The following is a 22,140-nucleotide window of genomic DNA, read 5'->3' as shown; positions in this document are numbered from 1 at the left end:
ATTAAAGAAACAGTTAAGTTTATTTTGTGGATTTACTGTAATCTACAAAATGAAATGTTAGCCAGTAAAATTATATTTTTCCAAACAAATTATATAAATGATCATCCAAAAGGCATGCTCAATTATTTCAAGTAATTTAATCCTATGGATAACTTTATAAATGGTGAATATGATGTTGGAAATTAACAACTGAATCAGAACCTATTGAAACTTGTAGCTTGGGGTTTGGGCACCGGTGAGAAAGACCATGATGTTGCAATTTGCTGATTTGACATGAAACTTCGATCCATTTTAAGGAATAGTGTAAATCCTGCCATCTATGTGTAGGCAGCAATTGGGGCCTGCCTGCATGATTGCGTATAATGGCTGGCTAGGTAATTCCACCCATATACAGATACAACCTACGGATTCAGCGCTCTGTAATATACAGTGCTCGGAGGATATTAGAGAAAAAGTTCCTGTGAAAATAAATGGACTGACAATAATATATTTTTATTGTTAATAATTATTAATGATAAAAATTTCATCATTAATATTTAGTTATAAATAATCGTATCGTTGATACTATTTTACGATAAAAAAAATATTTCATCGCTAATAACAGTTATTTGCGATGAATAATTTTCATTGTTAAAAAATTTTTGATAAAAAATTTTAATCAGAAAAAAAATATTTGCTACGAATTATAACGTCGTAAATAAATAAAAAATTAATAGTGATGAAAATATTTTTATCGTTATTAATTTAATTAAAATTTTTTTAAAATAAAATTTTTAAAAATTTTTAGCGACGAAAAATTTTGCATCGCAAATAATATTTTTTGCAATAAAAATTTTTCATCACTATTAATTTAATAATAAATTTTTTAAAAATCAAATTTAAATAATATTAGTGACATAAAATTTACGTCATAAATACAACAATTTTTGACAAAAATTTTTGTCGCTAATAATTATTTACGACGAATAAATTTTCGTCGCTATTAATTTTATATAAAATTTTAATAATTTTATATTTATTAAAAAATTAAATTATCATACTAAAATATTTTTGACAACCAATATTTCATCGAAAATAGTTCCATCGCTAATAATTTAAATATATTTTTTTTAAAAAATAATTTATGAATATATATTTTTAATTTATATTTATAATATTTTTTATAAATTAAAAATAAAAAAATAAAAATAAAAAATTTACATAATAAATTCATAAATAAATTTTATTATTTTATTATATTAAATTAAAATTACAAGAGATTTGAAATAAAAATAAAAAACTATATGAAGAAGCCGTCAAGCATCGGCATTTGGAGAACAAGCTGGGGAAAGAGAGCGCTTGAAAGAGTTCGGATCGGCCTACTGCTGCCTCATCAGCTGTATCGTCTGTTCCATCTGTGCCATCCACTCCATCATCTGGATCTGAAACTGCTGATACTCGTCGATGCATGCACCCAACTCTTGAGCTCGCTACTCAGTCCGTTGTCAATCCTCGACAGTCTGTCTCTATACCTCCGTCAATCGAGCCTCACAGACAAAATGGATGTTAGCCCTAGATGAGCGTGAGGATGAAGGAGTAGTGATCTCATACCCTAGATTCTTAATATAACAGGATCTCGTACCAAGCACCTGATCACAGATCTCATCATCTGTGGGTGTGGTTGAATCCTCAGGGATAGGCTGGGATCTCATGTCTGTCATACAGTCCTGAAAATTAAAGTTATAGCTATTTTAATTTTGTAATAAAAATCAGACTGCGAATGAAAAAATAATTGAAAAAACTTATAAAGAGCTCCTGGCTCTCTGTCGTCCACTCTCCTGATCGTCGCTGGTAGATCCACTAGTAGATATCGATCCTACCAAGAAGCTCGTCACTCTCAGCATCTCTCTGTAATTTGAGAACAATTAATTAAAAAATTTTTAAATAACTAGAGAATTATATGTTAATTGAAAATTAAAAATTACCTGCCATGTGCTCCATATGACGAGCAAACAATCTCGAACCCCCACAATGCAGTACGGTCTGTCTCGTCCGATTCACAGCATTCTAAGCACATCTTCTCTGTATAGTTATCAGTCAAATTAGTAAATAATAAATTTAATTTAAGAATAAATGATTCAATCATTAAACTCAAAAAAAAGAAAAAGTTTAGATGTGTAATCTGATATGTCCAATCATCGTAATGCCGGCATATGACAGTCCAATCATCCATAGTGATGCTACCATAGGGCTGCTGCCACACTGCCTCCTCTCCACGATCCTACACCATATGGTACTAATGCTGATGTATGTGATGGCGATAATCCTTGAAATGCAACGATAAATAAGTGTCCATGGCTCGCTGCACACGATCCTCCTAAAAATCAATGATGTCGAATACACCCTGCCAATAACAAATATTAGAAGAATATTATGTAAATTAAATATTCACAATATAATTTATTTTATCTATAAGTGGGTATAGAAAATCTCTCTCTGAGCCGGTAGAACATGGTGTCAATCGAAAAGCGTCATGGGGGCATAGCTGCGGCATATAATGCCCAGCTTAGTCTGCCACGGCTCGCACTATCTCCTAATGGGCCTGGTGTAGTCGGGTGGTATCTCGATACGGAGATGCTGTTTCAGGTGCTCGCATCTCTAATGCTCTAGAGCGAAGTTCTTCGATGGACCTCACCCTCACCTCACTACCGATGAAGACTGGCCTGAAACAATAATAAATAAATCATTAGTATGATAGCTATCCGCATAAAAGAATTAAATTTTATTATATAAAAAATATAATAATACCATTCGAATCCGTCTCACTCGGACCTGCCTCACTGGGACCCACTAGTGCAGGACCTTCTGATGATGGAACTGGTGCAGCAGTAGAAATCGGTGAAGGTACCTCAGCCTCCGAGGTAGGCAGCAAACACGAACATCATCGTCTGTCTCCTAGTGCCATACCTATAACTTTTGATATATAAATGAATATAATATTAAATAATAATAATGAAAACTATAAGTAGTTGAGCAAGCAATAAATATAAAATAAATTTATACAACAAATATAAAATAAACTATAAGTAGTTGAGCATGCAAAATAATATTAACGTAAAATAATAACATAAAACCTAATCCCAAGGACTCGATGATTTTTTTTAAATATTTTTATCTAAATTTTATTTTTAAATTTTTTATTTTTTTCTAAAATATTTTTTATTTAAAAATATTTTTTTTTAAAATAATTTTTTTTCTGAACGAGCTTCGGACTCGGCCTCCCATGGTCCCTACTATGATGCCGGCGTCGTCACACACCCCGTACTGCTTGGACTCGGCCCTCGTGACCCCCGCTCCCACGGCACTGGTGCTGGTGCCGTCACACACTTTGCGCCGCCCGAACTTGGCCTCCCACAGCCCCCACTCCCTCGGTGCTGACACTGTCACAGACTCTGCACCATCCGGATCAGATCTTGATCTGGATCTCAATCTGAATCGAGGTCTCAACCTGGATTCTGACATCGATCCAATTCGGATCGTGATTCAGATTTTATTTTTATTAATTAAATAATAAAATATTTGATTAATATTTTATTTTTTTATTTTTTTCTATTTTTTCTTTATTTTTAATTTTTTTTCTTTTTTTCCCCCTCCTCTCTCTCTTCCCTTCCTCCCTCCCCACCGTGCAAACCCCGCCCCGCTGCCGCCCCCTCCCTGGCCTCGTCTCCCCCGACCGCCGACCGCCCCCTCCCCGACCCTATCCCCGTCGCCGTCGGCCGCCCATCCCCGGCCCCATCCCTCCTCCCACCCCATCCCACGTGCCTATGCCCCAAACACCCTCCCCGCCGACCGACAACCTCCCCGCCGGCCGACCCCCTCCCCAACCTCGTCGCCACCGACCGCCCCCTTTCCGACCCCATCCCCCCTCTGGCACCATCCTGCCCCACCCCCATTTGGATCCCACCCCCTCCTCGCCGATCGACCCCTCCCCGATCCCATGGCACCGTCGGCAGCCCACGAAACCCCCCCCCCCCGACGGATGACTCCGCCCCCCGGTGGCCCGATCAACACAAAAAAAAAAGTTGAAAACTTTACCTTCGGCGAACGACAAACGGTGGGCTATGCGGTCGGATGGCGGACGACGGTGGTGGAGGGGAGAGCACGGAGAGAGGAGAGCTTAAGGAGAGCGAGAGAGATCATGGAAAGAAGAGGAGAGGGGGAAATAAGGATTTCGCGTGGTTTCGCACGAAGAGACGTTGATTTGATATTGATTGAATACAGGAGTATTAGCGATGTATTTTTTCTTTGCTAATAATATTATTAGCGATGAAAATTAATTTTCATAGTTAATAATTTAAAAAAAAATTATAAAAAAAAATTTTACGATGAAAAAAATTTCGTCGTTAAAAATTTCATCACTAATAACCTTATTAGCGATGGAAAAATAATTTTCGTCACTAATAATTCTCGTCAAAAAAAAATTTCTCCCATTTTTCAGCTAAAAAAATTTTTTCCTACCAAAAAAATTATTTACGATGAAAAAAAAATTTCATCGTTAAGTAAGTTATTAGCAACGAAAAAATAATTTTCATCGCTAATAATTTCTATTAAAAAAAATTATCCCCATTTTTTAAAAAATTATTTGCGATAAAAATGAAATATTTCATCATTAATTATCTTATTAGCAATGAAAAATATTTTTTATCGCTAATAATTTCTGTCAAAAAATAAAAAAATTATTTACAATGAAAAAAATTTATCATCAATAATGTTATTAGTAACGAAAATTAAAATTTTATCGTCAATAATTCTATCAAAAAAATAAAAAAAATTTCACTAAAAAATTTTTCCTTAAAAAATTTTGTAAAAAAAATTATTTGTGATGAAAACTAAATTGTAGTGGTTAATAATCTTATTAGCAATGTAAATATAGTTTTCGTCAAAAATAATTTCTATAAAAAAAATTTTCAATATTAATTTCATAAAAATTTAATTTTAGATTCTCACTAAGAAAATTTTCAATCTAAAAAATTTAACAATAAAAAATGACAGCAAAAAAAATATTCATGATGAAAAATAAAATATTAATAAAAAATATATATAAATAGTTAATTTATAATTTTTTCTTCAAAAAAAATTACGTACATAAAAAAATTACGTAATCATGTACCATCGGATGAGAATCATTTTTCTACTGATACATTGTAAATGTTAACTAACAATCAAACTTAATTTATAATTAAAAAAATCTAACTAATTAGATTTACTTTTTTGATGGTAACACTGCTATGTGTTGATCAAAAGGTTTGAATGGATATCTGAACTCAAATTTAATCTGCGAGTAGTTAAAACTCTTGAGATCCGACGCAAAAAGAGCATAGTAGAAAAAATAATACCAGCTCAAGGTATGTCAATCTTAGGATAAATCTTGAATTGGATAGCAATAATAAGAGTTCAACTAGTTAGAGAGTATCTACGACAAACAATCATCGCATACTAATTAAGACCATGAATGTGCTCTAGAAAAATAATACTGAAAGACCCAGCAAAGGCCTTCCGCATACAGTTTAGAAGTATATAATACAATTTAGTTCATCGAACAGTTGATAAAATTTTGTTCTTTATATAATTGGAAGTTGATAATATTTTGTTCTTTATAAAGATCAAGTACTATGTGAATAAATTTTTTGTAGATCATGTTTTAACGAATAAAGATTCAGTATCATCTCCTTTCTATATTTTTAGGCAGATACAAGGTATTTGTACTTTGTGACCTTTGCTCAGTCCATAGAACCAATAACCTATGCAAAATTGAGCAATGAGACAGATTCAGATCAACTTAGAGACGAAAAGTATTATCGCAAATAATGATCAACTTTTGATTTTTTTATTATAAATAATAGACTACTTACGATAAAAAATATGTTTTCATCGTAAATACTAAGTTATTTACGATGCAATATTTTTATCGTAAATAATCTATAATTTTTTATATTTTTTAAATTTTTTATTTTTTTAAAAATATTGACTACGAAAATATTTTCGTCATAAATAATTGACTATTTACGATGGAAAAAAATTTTTATTGCTAATAATCTATAGTTTTTGAATTCTTAAAATTTTTTAATTTTTTTCATCTATTAGCGAAGAAAAATTTTTATCATAAATAATTAGGTATTTGCGATGAAAAGTCTTTATCCGTCATAAAAATTTGATTATTTACGATGTAATATTTTCATCATAAATAATCTATAATTTTTAAATTTTTTTATTTTTTTAAATATTAGCGATGAAAATTTTTCATCGTAAATAGTAGAGTATTTGCGACGAAAAATGACTTTTCATTGCAAATAATTAAGTATTTGTGATGTAACATTTTCATCGCTAATAATCTGTAGTTTTTAAATTTTTTAAATTTTTTAATTCTTTTCATATATGAGCAATGAAAAATTTTTCTCATAAATAATTAGATATTTAAGATGAAAAATTATTATATGTCACTAATACTCTAGTATTTATGATGTAATATTTTAATCATAAAAAATTTATAATTTTTAAATTTTTAAAATTTTTTATTTTTTTTCAAATATTAGCGATGATAATTTTTCATCGTAAATACTAGAGTATTGACGATGAAAAATTACTTTGCATCGCTAATACTCAAGTATTTACGATGTAATATTTTCATCGCTAATAATCTATAATTTTTAAATTTTTAAAATTTTTTAATATTTTTTATCTATTAGCGATGAAAATATTTCATCATAAATACTTGCGTATTAGCAATGCAAAGTCATTTTTCATCATAAATACTCCACTATTTATGATGTAATATTTTAATCATGAATAATTTATAATTTTTAAATTTTTAAAATTTTTTATTTTTTTGAAATATTAGCGATAAAAAGTTTTTATCGTAAATAGTTGAGTATTTGTGATGGAAAATGACTTTCTATCATAAATACTCAAGTATTTGTAACGTAAAATTTTTATCGCTAATAATCTATAATTTTTGAATTTTTAATATGTTTCAATTTTTTTCATGCATTAGCGATGAAAGATTTTTATCGTAAATAATTAGGTATTTATAATGAAAAATTATTTTTCATTATCAATACTCAAGTATTTACGACATAATATTTTCATCGTAAATAATCTATAATTTTTAAATTTTTAATATTTTTATTTTTTAAATATTAGTGATAAAAAATTTTCATCGTAAATAATGTGGTATTTGTGATGAAAGTTTAGTTTTTGTCATCAATACTCCATTATTTATGACGTAATATTTTCGTCATAAATAATCTATAATTTTTAAATTTTTAAATTTTTTTTGAAATATTAGTGATGAAAATTTTTTATCGTAATTAACAAGTATTTGTGACAAAAAATGAGTTTTTATCGTAAATATTTATATAATTTATGATGAAACTATTTTCATCATGAATATTTAAAAATATAAAATTAAAATAAATATTATATTATTTACGATGATTATTTTTGTCATAAATAATAAATATTTATAATAAAAAATTTTTATCGCAAATATGGAGCTATTGACGATGAAAAATAATTTTTATCGTAAATATTTTATTATTAGCAATGAATTTAATTTTTATCGTAAACTTTAGCTTCGACTCAATCGCATCAAGTATGGTCGGGCCATCGGGGTGTGCAATTCAGAATAATGAATTCCAGTCAGAGATACCTAACTGTTGGAATGCCTCCTCCAAGCTTTTCTCGATGTTCTTGGAGATAATGGTGGGGACTTGGTTGAGGAGGTGGAAGGTGAGGCCTACTTCTCTGAGGTGCCCTTCGATGGCCCCCTCACTGTCTGGCAATATCAACTACGCTGCCGAAGCCATTTCAAAGAGCGGCCTCTCAACACCTTGCATTGGATCTGCTCCGATGATAAGTGCCGCTGCACCGTCAGTGAAGAGAGCCTGTCCTACGAGATTATCGAAGTGAATGTCCTTGGTGCCTCGGAAGGTAACGGCAGTGATCTCGGAGCATACGACAAGCACACGAGCACCCTTGTTGTTCTCGGTGAGGTTCCTTGGCAATGTGGAGTACGGTCCCTCCAGCGAAGCAGCCCTGGTGGTAGAGCATGACTCGCTTGACGAATGGGTTGAGATCGAGGAGTCTGATAAGCTGGTAGTCGCCCCAAGCATGTCGACGCCACTGGTGGAGCAGACAACAAGGTGGGTGATGTTGGACTCGTGGCGGCCCCACTCCTTGATGGCCTTCATGGCGGCTTCCTTCCCTGGCTTCGGCATCTCCTCCATCAAGATGTCCTGTCGAGCATCCAGAGAGGACGCCATGTAGGCGCACATGTTCGGGTTCTACTCGAGGACATCTTCGGTGAGGTACATGTACAGCTTCTTGATCATAGATTTCTCCCCTTCAAAACGATGCAACAGATTAACTAGCATCAAGAAATGGGAGACTCGTGTAATATCTTTTATTCATTAATTTAGATAATAATAATAATATCGATCGTTTTGTTCCTCATCAAGGAGCACATAGGGGTTAGTTTAAGAGAGAGAATCGAAGTCTTGCCGTAGCTTGGATGATGCCAAGCACTAACGGGAAGATGAAGAAATACTGGAATTATGACAGATAATCTGGAACAGCCTGAGAGGGTATGGATATGAATGCATGCATGATTGGGATACAAATGTATTATATACGAACAGCTCCCTCCAGATTCCCTTCTTTTTTTTCGTTTTTCTTTTGAGAAGAAAGATGGGAACTAGGGAAGGCTCCGGCTCCCTCCATATCATGCATGCATTCTAAGCAGGAATGCTGGGATAGGCGAACGTCCCCGAGTACTGGTTTTATGTATTATAAGCAAAAATATACGAGGAAGCAAGGCATGCAAAAATTAAGCTCTTACATATGCGCTTGAACTTCTCTTTCAGCTCGAGCTTGTGCTCATTTTTGGTGATTCGGAAGTAGAAGTCGGGGTAGGTGCTCTGGTCGACGGCATGAGGAGGGTTGGCGGTTTTGATGGCCATGATCGTGGCCGGGCCGTTGGCCCTCTGTGCCATGCGAATGGACTGGATGCTGGCCATTCTAAGTTGAAGGGAGATGGAGAGATGGGCACCTGTTACTAAAGATTTAATTGTTTAGGGAAGAAGACCAAGGAGTGAGGAGCGTCATGCCCTTGGCTCCCATACATATACCCCTCTGGGTGGAATTATAAAATGAGGAGTGGATGGCGACAGTCTTTGCTGGGCGTTGTCTGGCCACGACTCATCCTGTCCCAGCTACCAAAAAGGTAGCCTGTGCCATCCACCAACCTCCAGGGACATCATCCGTGGGACCGTGGTATACTTGGCCAATGGGTATGACCACTGTGTCGTCCATTTCTGCCGCCTCAGCCAATTCACATTTCCCCTCTCTTTCCCCAAATCTCCACCCCAGCCCAAACCCTGAACACCCTCCCTCCGCCTCCCCTACCACTGTTTCCGCCGTTGACCTGTTAGTAAATAAACTTAATTGTACTATTATTAGTGTTGAAAGTCTAAGAGTTTTGAGAGTCTAAGAGTCATATAGAAACTCTCATTATCTAGAAGATGCATGAATAATTATGAGTTAATAATCTCGGAATATGAATGTGATCCTTGGAAAAAAATGTTATAAATACTTATTTAGTGATGTATTGTGTCTAGTATGTTTTTCTAGTGGCTATAAATACCCATGGGGTCATTTTGTAATGCAACAATGAGCATTTGAACCTCTGAGTACCTTCAAAAAATTATAATATTATTTTATTCTGAGCCCATCATTCTTCTATTGACAACTTCAAAGTGGTATCAGAGCTATAATATCCATCAATAGTCTCCTCCAATCCTCTTTTTCTCGCGTCACCAAAATAAACTATGAAAATTGATGCTTGCAAATGAAGGCTCTACTTGGGTCTCAAGATCTTTGGGATCTAGCAGAAGAAAGCTATCAAGAGCCAAGAGAAGGAGAGGCTCTCACCAATCAACAAAGGGAGTTTCGAAAGAGGGATAAGAAAGCTTTATATTTCATCTATCAATCTATAGATGAATCAGTCTTCGAGAAGATCATGGCAGCAACCACTTCAAAGCAAGCATGGAAGATTTTTCAAAATTCTTATAAGGGAGTAGAGAAGGTGAAGAAAGTTCGCCTCCAAACTCTTCGAGGTAAATTTGAAGCCCTACAAATGAAAGAATTCGAATGTATTTCAGATTATTTCATAAGAGTCTTAGTCGTTGTCAATCAATTGAGGAGGAACGATGAAACTATAGATGACACCAGAGTAATAGAGAAAATTCTATGCTCATTGGATGTCAAATTTGATTATATTATGGTTGCCATCGAGGAGTCAAAGGATTTGAAAGAGATGACTATAAATGAGCTTATCGGTTTCTTACAAACTCATAAAGAAAGATTCAATAGGAGGAGGCAAGAGCCTTTGGAGTAAGTTCTTCAATAAGAGGAGGTAAGAGCCTTTGGAGTAAGTTCTTCAATCCAAGATTTCTTTGAAGGAGAACAAAGAAGACTCCAAAAATGAAAAGAGTCAAAGAGGTCCAGGACGAGGTCGTGGCCAATGGAGAGGCTGTGGACACGATCGACGATGTGGAGGCCACAATAACAAAGAGGAGTTAAGCCAAAGTTCAAAAAGGAGGACGTGGACAAGGAGGCTCATCTAGAGGTAGAAGGTATGACAATTTCAAAGTTCGTTATTTTAATTGTAACAAACTTGATTATTATGCTTTAGCTTGTTGGTATAATGATACTAACCAAGTTGAAGAGAAGGCTCATTAAGCAAAAAAGAAAAAAGAAGATGGTGATGAAGTCTTATCGCTTGCTTGCAAAGAAGATGACACCGGTGAGCAAAATATGTGGTTTTTGGACATCGGTGCAAGTAATCATATGTGTGGCTATAAGAACATGTTCATGGAGTTAGACGAATCGGTGAATAGACATGTATCTTTTGGTGACTCCTCCAAAGTAGACATGAAGGGCAAAGGTAAAATTCTTATTGAATTAAAAGATGGAAGTCATAAATTTATCTCTAATGTTTATTACATACCAAAGATGAAGAACAATATTTTGAGTTTGGGGCAACTTTTGAAGAAAGGATATGATGTGCATATGAAAAATAGAAGTCTATTTTTGAGAGATCAAAAGAATAATTTGATAGTCCATATTCAAATGACAAAAAATAGAATGTTCATGCTTAACATCAAACATGTTGATACTAAATGTTTGAATGCAAGTGTGAAGGATTGCTTATGGCTTTGGGACTTGAGGTTTGATCATCTTCACTTTGGTGGCCTTAAGCAACTATCAAGCAAGAAGATGGTGAAGGGATTACCACATATTGACTCTCTAGAATAATTTTGTGAATGGTGTGTTCTTAGTAAGCAATCAAGAAAGAATTTTTTCAAAGAAGCTTCCTATCACACAAAGAAGCCACTTGAACTCATCCACACCGATATATGTAGGCCAATTTCTCTAATATCTTTTGGAGAGCATCATTATTTTCTAACCTTTATTGATGATTTTAGCAGAAAAATTTCGACATATTTTTTGAAGGAGAAGTCTAAAGTATTTTTCATATTCAAGAAGTTCAAAGCTATGGTAGAAAAAGAATGTGGCTACTACATCAAGGCCTTGCAATTCGATTATGGAGGCAAATTCACATCCAAAGAGTTCGAACATTTTTGTAAGGAGCATGGCATTCGACGACTCTTGATGACACCCTATTCCCCCCAATAAAATTGAGTGACGGAGAGAAAGAATCAGACCATTTTTGATATGATTTGAAGTATATTAAAGACAAAGGTCATACCGAAAGAATTTTGGGTGGAGACCGTAAATTGTGCAGTCTACTTGCTCAATCGATGTCCTACCAAGAGCCTAAAGGACATAACTCCATAAGAAGTGTGGAGTGGAAGACAATCTAGTATCTCACACTTAAAGATTTTCGAGAGTATCGTCTATGCTCATACCCCAGACCAAAGAAGAATGAAACTTGAAGACAAGAGTAAAAAGTTTATCTTTATTGGGTATGATGCTCGATCTAAAGCTTACAAGCTCTTTGATCTAAAAACTAAAAAGATTCATATTAGTAAAGATGTGGAGTTTCATGAAGATGGTATGTGGAGTTGGCAATCAAACAAAGAGCTATTTTATGAAGAGAAGAAAGAAGAAGAGAAAGAATCAAAGGTGCACTTTAAAGTTTTTTCACCATCTTCATCTTCACATTCTAGAGTATCACCTCTTTTGGATGATAGTCTAATGCAAAGAAAGATAAGGAGTTTGCAAGAGCTATATCAGGTAACAAATGAACTTAATCTTGTTTGTCTTTTGGCTAACAATGAAAATATTTCTTTTGAAGAAACAATACAAGATAAGATTTGAAAAGCCGCCATGGATGAGGAGATCAAAGTAATAGAGAAAAATGATACTTAGAAACTTACTACTCTCCCCAAAGGCCATAAATCCATAGATGTTAAATGGATTTACAAGAAGAAGAAGAATGCTCAAGGATATATAGAGAAGTACAAAGCAAGATTGGTAGCCAAAGACTACAAGCAACAAGCCGGTATCGACTATGAAGAAGTGTTCACCCCGATTACTCACATAGAAACTATAAGATTACTCATCTCTATTACAGCACAATTTAAATGGCCAATTCTTCAAATGGATGTCAAATTAGCTTTTTGGAATGAAATTTTAGAAGAAGAAGTCTATGTGAATCAATCCGGAGGGTATGTGAAGAAGGGTTATAAAGAAAAGGTCTTAAAGTTGAAGAAGGTACTTTATAGCTGGAAATAAGTACCTAGAGCATGAAATAGTAGAATTGATGCATACTTCAACGCTCATGACTTCATGCAATATCCGTATGAGCATGCCTGTGAAGAAGAAGAATGAAGATATATTGTTTGTTTCTTTGTATGTAGATGATCTTATTTTTACAGGAAGCAACCCTCAAATTTTTGAAGAATTCAAGCAAGCTATGATCCTAGAGTTTGAGATGACAGATTTGGGGCTTATGTCATATTTTCTCAGCTTAGAGGTCAAGCAAAATAATGAAGGCATCTTTATCTCTCAAGAAGTATATGCAAAGGAGATTCTTAAGAGGTTTAAGATGGAAGATTATAAGCCAATAAACACCCCTATTGATTGTGGAGTCAAACTATCAAAATTTGAAGAAGATAAGGTGATGGATCCTACTCTTTATAAAAGCTTAGTTGGAAGCTTAAGATATCTCACATGCACAAGATCGAACATTCTATATGGAGTTGGCTTATTAAGTGGTTTTATGAAGGAACCAAAATCTACACATTGGAAGGCTGCAAAAAGAATTCTTCGTTACATCAAGGTATTATAACTCATGGATTAATGCATTCTCCTTATGATTTTCGGCTTCTTGATTATTCGAATAGTGATTGGGGAGGAGATTCGGATGATAGAAAGAGTACAATCAGATTTATTTTCTACTTGGGTAATATGGCATTCACTTGGCTTTCTAAGAAGCAAGCTATTGTGACTCTTTCTACTTGTGAGGCAGAATATGTTGCGGCATCTTCATGTATTTGCCATGCTATATGGCTTAGAAGATTGTTACAATATATCTATTTCTTTCAAATTGATGCTACTAAGATATATATGGATAGTAAGTCGGTAATGGCATTAGCAAAAAATCCTATCCATTATGAAAGGAGTAAGCATATCGACATCCATTTTCATTTCATAAGGAAGCATGTAAAAAAGAAGAATGTAGAGTTAACTTATATGAAGACTCATGATCAAGTTGTTGATATCTTCACCAAGCCACTTGCAGCAAATCATTTTCCTAAGCTCAAGAACTTACTTGGCATGAAGGATGGAATACAGTTAAATTTAAGGGGGGTGTTAATAAATAAACTTAATTGTACTATTATTAGTGTTGGAAGTCTAAGGGTTTTGGGAGTCTAAGAGTCATATAGAAACTCCCATTATCTAGAAGATGCATGAGTAATTATGAGTTAATCTCCGAATATGGATGTGACTCTTGGGAAAAAGTGTTATAAATGCTTATTTAGTGATGTATTGTGTCTAGTAAATTTCCCTAGTGGCTATAAATACCCATGGGGTCATTTTATAATGCAACAATGAGCATTTGAGCCTCTGAGTACCTTCAAAAAATTATAATATTATTTTATTCTGAACCTATCATTCTTCCATTGACAACTTCATGCCCACCACCATCCTAACACTCCTGCCCCCACCTCTCTCGACGGTGGGCGGTGTCTTTGCTTATGCATCTGTTGTTTTACTCAAATTTCGTGGATCTTTTTGGTGGAGAGGATGCTGTTGTCCTTGGTGTGGATCTCATGAGTGAGCATGAGGTAGACATCCAGGTGCATGTTCTAGAGCTTTGTGATGGCCACGAGGATCTAGGTATGGAGAGCAATGAAGTGTCCAAGGACATCTTTGGTGAAGGGGACATCTTTTTGATGGCAGCAGAAGCAGAGGGAAGGAAGGCGAGGAGGGTGCCGCGGAAGGTGGTGAACCAATGGGAACATTAGGGGGCGAGGTTGAAGAAATTGGTGGTGAGTGAGACCATCTGAGGGAGGAGGGCTTGGGCACGGGGCAACGAGGGAAGGAGGGAGAAGAGGGCGGAGGAGGTGGTCGCTTCGGTGGCGAGGTGGTGGTGGCAGCAGAGGCGACGCCATTTGGGAGAGCAAGAGATGGAAGAAGGGAGGTGGAGGACGCCGGTAAATCCACTCGAGATCAAACAGGGTGCGGGGCCAAGGGCTCACGGGTGGACGCTGACGTCATATGGTGGGGGTGGGGGGAGGGTGGGGTGTGGGAGTGCCCAGAGGGGCACTGGAGCTGGAGAATTATTATTATATTGACTAATAATCTTCACCCATAATAATATTTTTAATATATGAATATATTCATTTATAAATATTAATTATTAATAAATAATAATAATTGTGATCAAGGGTTCATGTGGGGTATTATCCATTTGGGCATATGAACTAATAATCTTCATCGATAATAATATTTTTAATATATGAATATATTTATTTATAAATATTAATTATTAATAAATAATAATTATTACGATCAAGATTTCATGGCTTAGCATGTGAGGTATCGTCCGCTCTGATATTTGGCTTACAGCCTTGGAATTGTATGGACCATTTAGGATCTCATGATTTTATCCTTCAAAAGACACCTCACTTGAGAAGAATGATCCCTTCTTATATAAGCTAGAGTCTTTCTTGACTCACAACTAAAGTGAAACTAATGATGCCCTCTCTTTTATATCACAATAATAATAAATATTCATTAGTTATCAATAAATTTGATAGAGGATTCATTAAAACTTAATATATTTATTTATATATCAAAATAAATTAAAATTTATTTATAATATGAAAGATTTTTCTAATATATATAATAATTTTTTTAAAAAAATATTGATTCATGTAAATATACCTTAATATTTGAAATAAAAAATATTAATAGTAGGCCATAAATGAATAACAAATAGATTGAGGAGAAATACTATTAGTTGAATTATTTATTTAAAAATATTGTTGAAAATTTAACAATATTTCTATAAAAAATTCTCTCTAACCCAACATAATAATCTTCTTTTTGATGACATTTTTTAGAATAATTTTTTCACCAAACATGCTAAATTTTCTTTTTTTGCAATTATTTTTTAAATAAATAATTTTCAAGAATCCTTAGATTATTCTTTAATTTGACAAAATCCAACTAAACAAACCCAAAGTATCTTTTCTTAACGTCCCCCACCCCATCATCCTTGACCCTGTGAGGGAAAAAGAAGACTTCATCATAGATGGTTGGTATCATAATGTAATTAGAAGTGAATATCTTGTCACTTGCTTCTGTAAATTTTTTTGTTTGTGCATCTGTTGGAATTTGGTACTATAAGAATATGCATATATTGTAGGAAGATCAATTGGTTTCATAAAGTGAAAATAGTGAATTGGTTCCTTGGCAACAGTTTGTTAATTAGTGCTCGGGCTAGTAGTTTTGTACTATTCTAATAAATTTCTAATGAAATGAGGCTGATCCAAAAGGACCTCTAGATTTGATGTTATCTATGTTAGCCACTATAAATAGGATTAGACAAGATTCAGATGCAAGATCCACTATTTCGGAAAGATCAGTTATAAATTAAATATTTAGAAGTTATAATTTGATCACACAATATTTAATTGAGATAATTTTTCTTCAAAATTTGATAATTTTTTAATACCTATGACATGATGCCACACCTTTTAGAGATGGCGCCCATCAAGTTTGAACCATTATTTAAGATCTAAAATGGGTCAATCAAGTCGAAGATTTTCTTTTTTGGCAAGATTTTGATTGGACTTATTTTTTAACTCGAGAAAAATCATCAGTCGAAATAATAAAAGACATAGTTGATATAAAAATCGAGTTCTATTTTTTAAAAAAAATTATTTTTTTAAATTTATTTTTTTTGGGCATGTCTATTTTTAGAAAGAGATTACTATCTGAAATAGAAAGAAGAATCCGATCCAAATTGGACAAGAACGGATCTTATTATAATAAACAAAGAATGTGTAACTTTATTTTGGATCATAAATAAAGAAAAAAAAATGTAAAGCTTAGTTTCATAATTTTTTTTTTTATTATTATTTTTATTAGAGATTCGAATTGCACAAATTGAAGGAAATCTTTATTTTTTCATTATCAAATTAGAGGCGCAAGCTCTGGATTTCTCTAACACATATCTAAGTTTTGAGTTTTCCATGATTTAGGGATTGTTTGTAGGGCATCTAAGTTTGCTGCATAGGCCGAAAATTGGCCAAAAGTTTGTATATGATCACTCGAAAGGATCAAGAAACATTGTTGCTAGAGACGGTACCCATGCACTACCAAAATTAGAAAAATAATAGGAAAACTAGCACATCGCCGGCTTAGCAAATTAATAGATATAATTTGCGGAACTAGGGGTACCTCAACTCCGACATGCACTGCATTGATTCGATTTTATTTCCTCCGGGGCGACGCTTTCTGATCTGTTGTTCCCCTTCAGTCTAAGTTCTTACAATGTTGCCGATAGTGTTCACCGAACGTGCCAAGCTGCCACTTTTACCATGCGGAAACATTAAAATATTATCAAAAGAAAAGATGACTTTTCACTTATCCAAAGTATTAAAATAAATGATGAACATACCTCCAGAAAGAACTAATATAATAGAATGGTAAGCCTGCTGCACGGTCCAAAGAGGCAACCAACTTTCACCTCCGTGACGCTCTCAGATTGAAATATGTTGGCTTTGTACCGTTCTTGATTTTGTCATTTATATGCATTAGAGTAACTCTTTATACGCCGCGTTCAGCAAGAACTAATAAATAGAACGGTAAGCCTGCTGCGCAGTCCAAAGAGGCAACCAACTTTCACCTCCGCGATGCTCTCAGATTGAAATATGTTAGCTTTGTACCGTCCTCGATTATGTCATTTATATGTATTAAAATAATTTTTTATACATCACATTTGATATAAAAAAATATATTATTTTATTTAATTAAATTGTATGATCATCATTTTTTTTGATACATATTTAATATCTATAAATTTATTTTTTATTTAAAATTTTAAATGATTAAAATATTTTTTTTAAATTATAATATCATATAACTATATTATAATATCTTACAGTCAAATTATGATTTCTTGCATACGAAATGTCATAAAAAAATATATATTTTTATTATTTATAAATTTATAATTTTTTAATAATGAAAATATTTTTTTATTTTTATAATTTTTAAAAAAATTATAATATTTTATATATATATAATTATAAAATAATCATAAAATATTATAATTTTATTTAAAAAAATATTTTTATTATTAAAAATTTAAAAAAATTATTAAATATGTATTAGACAATGATGATTATATTTTTTAATACGGTTGAGCGGTGTGTCTCATGTTCATCTTATTGTACGTATGTGGTGCATAAAAATTTTCTCATGTGCATTGTGAAGCACGTGTTAATAAAAAAGTCACCTCGCAAAAATGGAGATGAACTTTTCCTAAAAAGTCATAGTTTGCACCGGTGGCAGCCACCAGCCAAAGAATGATGTGACATACAGTCACGTGGGACTAGTGGGTAGCTAGGAATTGATGTAATACATCAGGTTACATGGTGGTTGGAAGTGATCGCGAAAGAGTAGCTTGAATGCAGAGAAATATTAGAATAATTCAAAATTTCTAAATGCATAAATAATTAATTTTAAGATGATACTTGCCTCCACTTAAATGTAATGCATACGAAAGCATCGTTTGAATACAAGCTTTGATGACATATTGATGTGATATTGGGCTGATTGGACCGACACTCAGGCCTACCTAATGGTCAAGCCTACCGGTCAGTTCTTTTGCGTTCAGAACCGTTGCAAGACATCAACGGGCCAAATTGCTTATTAGCCAAATTCAGCCGGCTAGATTTGATTCGGACGATACTTCTATTTGACTGCGTATTTTGGAGTAATGCTTTTGTATCATTAATTCTAAAGGCTTCAAGCTGCGCCTTTAGCATTTAGGAAGAAAATTTTCTCTGTGGGGTTTTCGGGCCAGCTCTGTGGAATAGTTTGCAAATTCTTGGCCCGGATGTGTCCGATTTGCGTCATGAATTACCTCAATGCAGCTCGCTACCTCTACTTCTTCCTTGCGGCCTCTTTCCCATTTTCCTTACAACCTGACTTTTTAACAACTTCTTTACGTCAGGTCACGCAGACGAAGCTTTACTTCACTACTAGCCATGTAGTTTTTCGGACATCGAGAGTCATCTTAACCTCGCACTTCTTTTTCAGTCTGGAAGTTGAGAATTCCATTCACGATCTTCTAGCTACCTCCATTCCAGGAGCCAATTCAACTTATAGTTGATATCCAAATTTCCAAGAATGTCGATACAAAGTGAATGTAGTTGCATTCAAAAATGAAATGTAGATAACATACTAAAAACGGACATACTGGGAGCAAATACTCTCATTAATCAGATGTTATTTAAGCAAACGGAAAAAGTAGCAGTTATTTAAGACCCGGCAAACGCACCAAACGTCTTCGCGAGCACGTTTGTAGGACCAACATTTTGGATAATTATTTGTTTACTAAGATTAAGGTGGCTTCGTGGTAACTGCCTTCCTCATTGGAAGAGATGACTTTCGAGTTGGTACGCCTGTGATTCACATGGCGTGATGCGACTCGGTTTCTGTTCCGTCCTGAGGTTGTTTTGTCTTAATTTGATTCCTGTAAGGATAAGATAATTTTGCACGTGTTTTGGTTGGTTCTTTGGTTGTAAAGCTAGGAATTCAGTAGAAGCAAGGGCAGTTTTTCTAAGACAGGATAAATAGTCAACTCTCATAGCATTAAACAACTGCACGGGCCGGGAGTGGGTTCAACTACAATTAATGCATCCAAAATGAAATTTACAGCCTCGAACAAAATACATGTATTGGACTTTCCATGACTTGAACGCCTTTTAGGGCTCAGAAAAATCAAAAGTGGGAGGCAATATGGTGTTTTAATACCTTTCTTGACTCATCCTATATATTTAGTGGTCCTGTCTCCATTGGTCTGATTTGTTGTGTGATCCACAAACTTAAGCTGTTATCATTTCATATGTGAAGAGTGCCAGAGTTGTTATGGCTAATGGGGGTGTAAAGAAAGCAGGTTCAAACACACCAAGGATAGCGCAAGTTCCGCATTTCAACTTCAGCCATTTTAAGTGGACTCGAGCCACTCTTTGAACAACTGATCATCTGGAAACCAAAAATTTCTGCATACATATACCGTGAGCTATTGATCTGCATCACAGTTAAAAATATTTTTTTATCTATTATGATGATAATTTATGATATCAAATAACTTTATTTATAAATAAAAATTAAATATTATGATGATAATTTTATTTATATATATTGTTTCAAGTTTAATCAAGCAAGTCTACCCAATCCTAATTTGTCTTGTTTAGCAATTAAAAGAGATATATCTGAGCCAAATTTCCCACTAAAACTCAAGCTGCTCATTGAAAAGATAGTTGGTTTGGCAACCCTAATAGCCTACCAGTTAGCTGAGCAATTTTATTTGCCATTATATCATTAATTACTCATTAATCAAATTAATACAATATGCACATATGGATGTTTCAAGTTTAATCAAGCAAGTCTATCCAATCCTAAGTTTTCTGGTTTAGCAATTAAACCAGACATATTTGAGCCAAATTTCCAACTGAAACTCAAGCTGCCCATTGAAAAAATAGCTGGTTCGGCAACCCTAGTAGCCTACTAGCCAACTGAGCAATTATATTTGCCATCATATCTTTAACTACTCATTAATCAAACATAATATGCGCATACAAATCATTTATATGATATGACCTATCTCTAAACAAGACTAATCAGGAGCGAATAACATCTGGTCAGTCTCAAGAAGGTATATATAGTAGTATTTTTTATATAGTCTATATAGTTTTATCCACCTGGAAGGCCAAAAGAACCTTCCAAAATTTATAAATTAGAATAGATTTTCTCAGCTTTTCAAAAAGAGCTAATTTTCAAGTAATGGAGATTCTCATCATTCGCACCAATTAGCAAAACTCTAAGCAAGTACACTAAGATACCAAAAGTATATCATAAGGAATTAACCACCATATACTTAATCTTGTTACCCTTGTAGATATGGTTTGACATATAGTTTTATGCAATCTTTTATCCTTGCTTTATAAGATGTCTTTCTTGCCATATCTTTTTCTTCTTCTTCTTTTCCTTTTTTGTTCTTATACAAAGCAATGGATTTGACTACTAAGGAGCATCTCGCAGTGTTAATTAAATATTTTGAAAAGGAATCATAGGTTTATGTTCAAGCTAAGGTTTATGCTAATGGTCATGCTTTTCAACTTTGCAACAAAGGATTTTCGGTTGATTCAAGGATGCATCCGAATATATACTAGGACTATAATAATGTAATACCTCACTAAAAAAGCAAACCAGAGGATATTATTTGGATTCTTTGGCATTGTATAAATTTAAAGATCCATTTATTGCATAATTGATGTAGGACAAAACACATGCACACCCACACATGACCAAATATACTCCATTTAAATCCTAACATCCTTGTCCATTTAAGAGTCCACATCCATTTAAGTATACTCATAAGTACTATGAATCTAACTGCAAACACCATGACCCAATGAGCCTGCGCATGCTATAATATCCCTTAATCCATATAGACATATAACGGATCCCACTCTGATACTTTTGTAGCAGTCTAGGACCTTATCAAAAAGGACTAGCCAAATAATATTAGTTAGGTTCTTGGACCCTATACATGTATCATAGATCTTCATAATGCATAACTTATATTGGACTAAAAACATGCTTGTACTGGTGCTTATGGTGACTTAGATAATTAGAATGAAGTTGGATAATTTCCCCTCCCTCTATCCAAAGAAAAACAAAAACAACTTAATACTAATACTTAAATTGAAGTAAAAAAGTAGTGACGCTGCCATATTCATAAAACAACCACAGCAGGGGCATGTCATGACTACACCCCCACCCCACCCCCCCCTTTTTTTTTGGATGATAGACTACCTCAAAATTATAACGGGTTGTTATTTGGCCCACAAATATCATCAGTTTTGAAACATACTATCGTCCATGTCCTCACAGCGGCCGTTATGATGGCTCCTATCAACAAATGAGAGTGAAATAATGACATATTTTAAATATTTTATATTTTATTTGAAGATTTTGGTATTTTACATCCCAAAATATCTTTATTACATCCCAAAATATTTTATTATTAAACAAAAACACCGTTCCAGCAATGGTTATGTATTCTTGGCATTCTGAAAATGGCTGTTGAGCATGGCAGTCAAAAATCCCTGGCTTGACTGGTGATGAAAAAGTTCCTGTAAGCACGCATGTTCGGCAGCAAAAAAATGCAATACAACTAATGGTTTCCCTCTAAATTTCCTGATTTATACGTTTCTGATGCAAGCAAAAGTCGCAATTGATTTCAGAAGAAGTGAAATAGAAATACCTCATTTAATTTAACTGTAAGCACGTGCGTTTAAAGTAGGAATTGACTGCACGAGGAAGAAGAAC

General features: G+C 34.0%; 1 pseudogene; it reads right to left on the bottom strand.

The window, feature by feature from the left end:
- Positions 1-7,532: 7,532 nt before the first annotated feature.
- LOC105041537 (chalcone synthase-like) lies at positions 7,533-9,053 on the bottom strand (annotated as a pseudogene).
- Between the last annotated feature and the right edge of the window lie 13,087 nt (positions 9,054-22,140).

Source organism: Elaeis guineensis, chromosome 3 (genome assembly GCF_000442705.2).
Source record: "Elaeis guineensis isolate ETL-2024a chromosome 3, EG11, whole genome shotgun sequence".
NCBI lineage: Eukaryota > Viridiplantae > Streptophyta > Magnoliopsida > Arecales > Arecaceae > Elaeis > Elaeis guineensis.
Note: the sequence above shows the minus strand (reverse complement) of the source record. Positions and strands in the feature narration are given on the sequence as shown.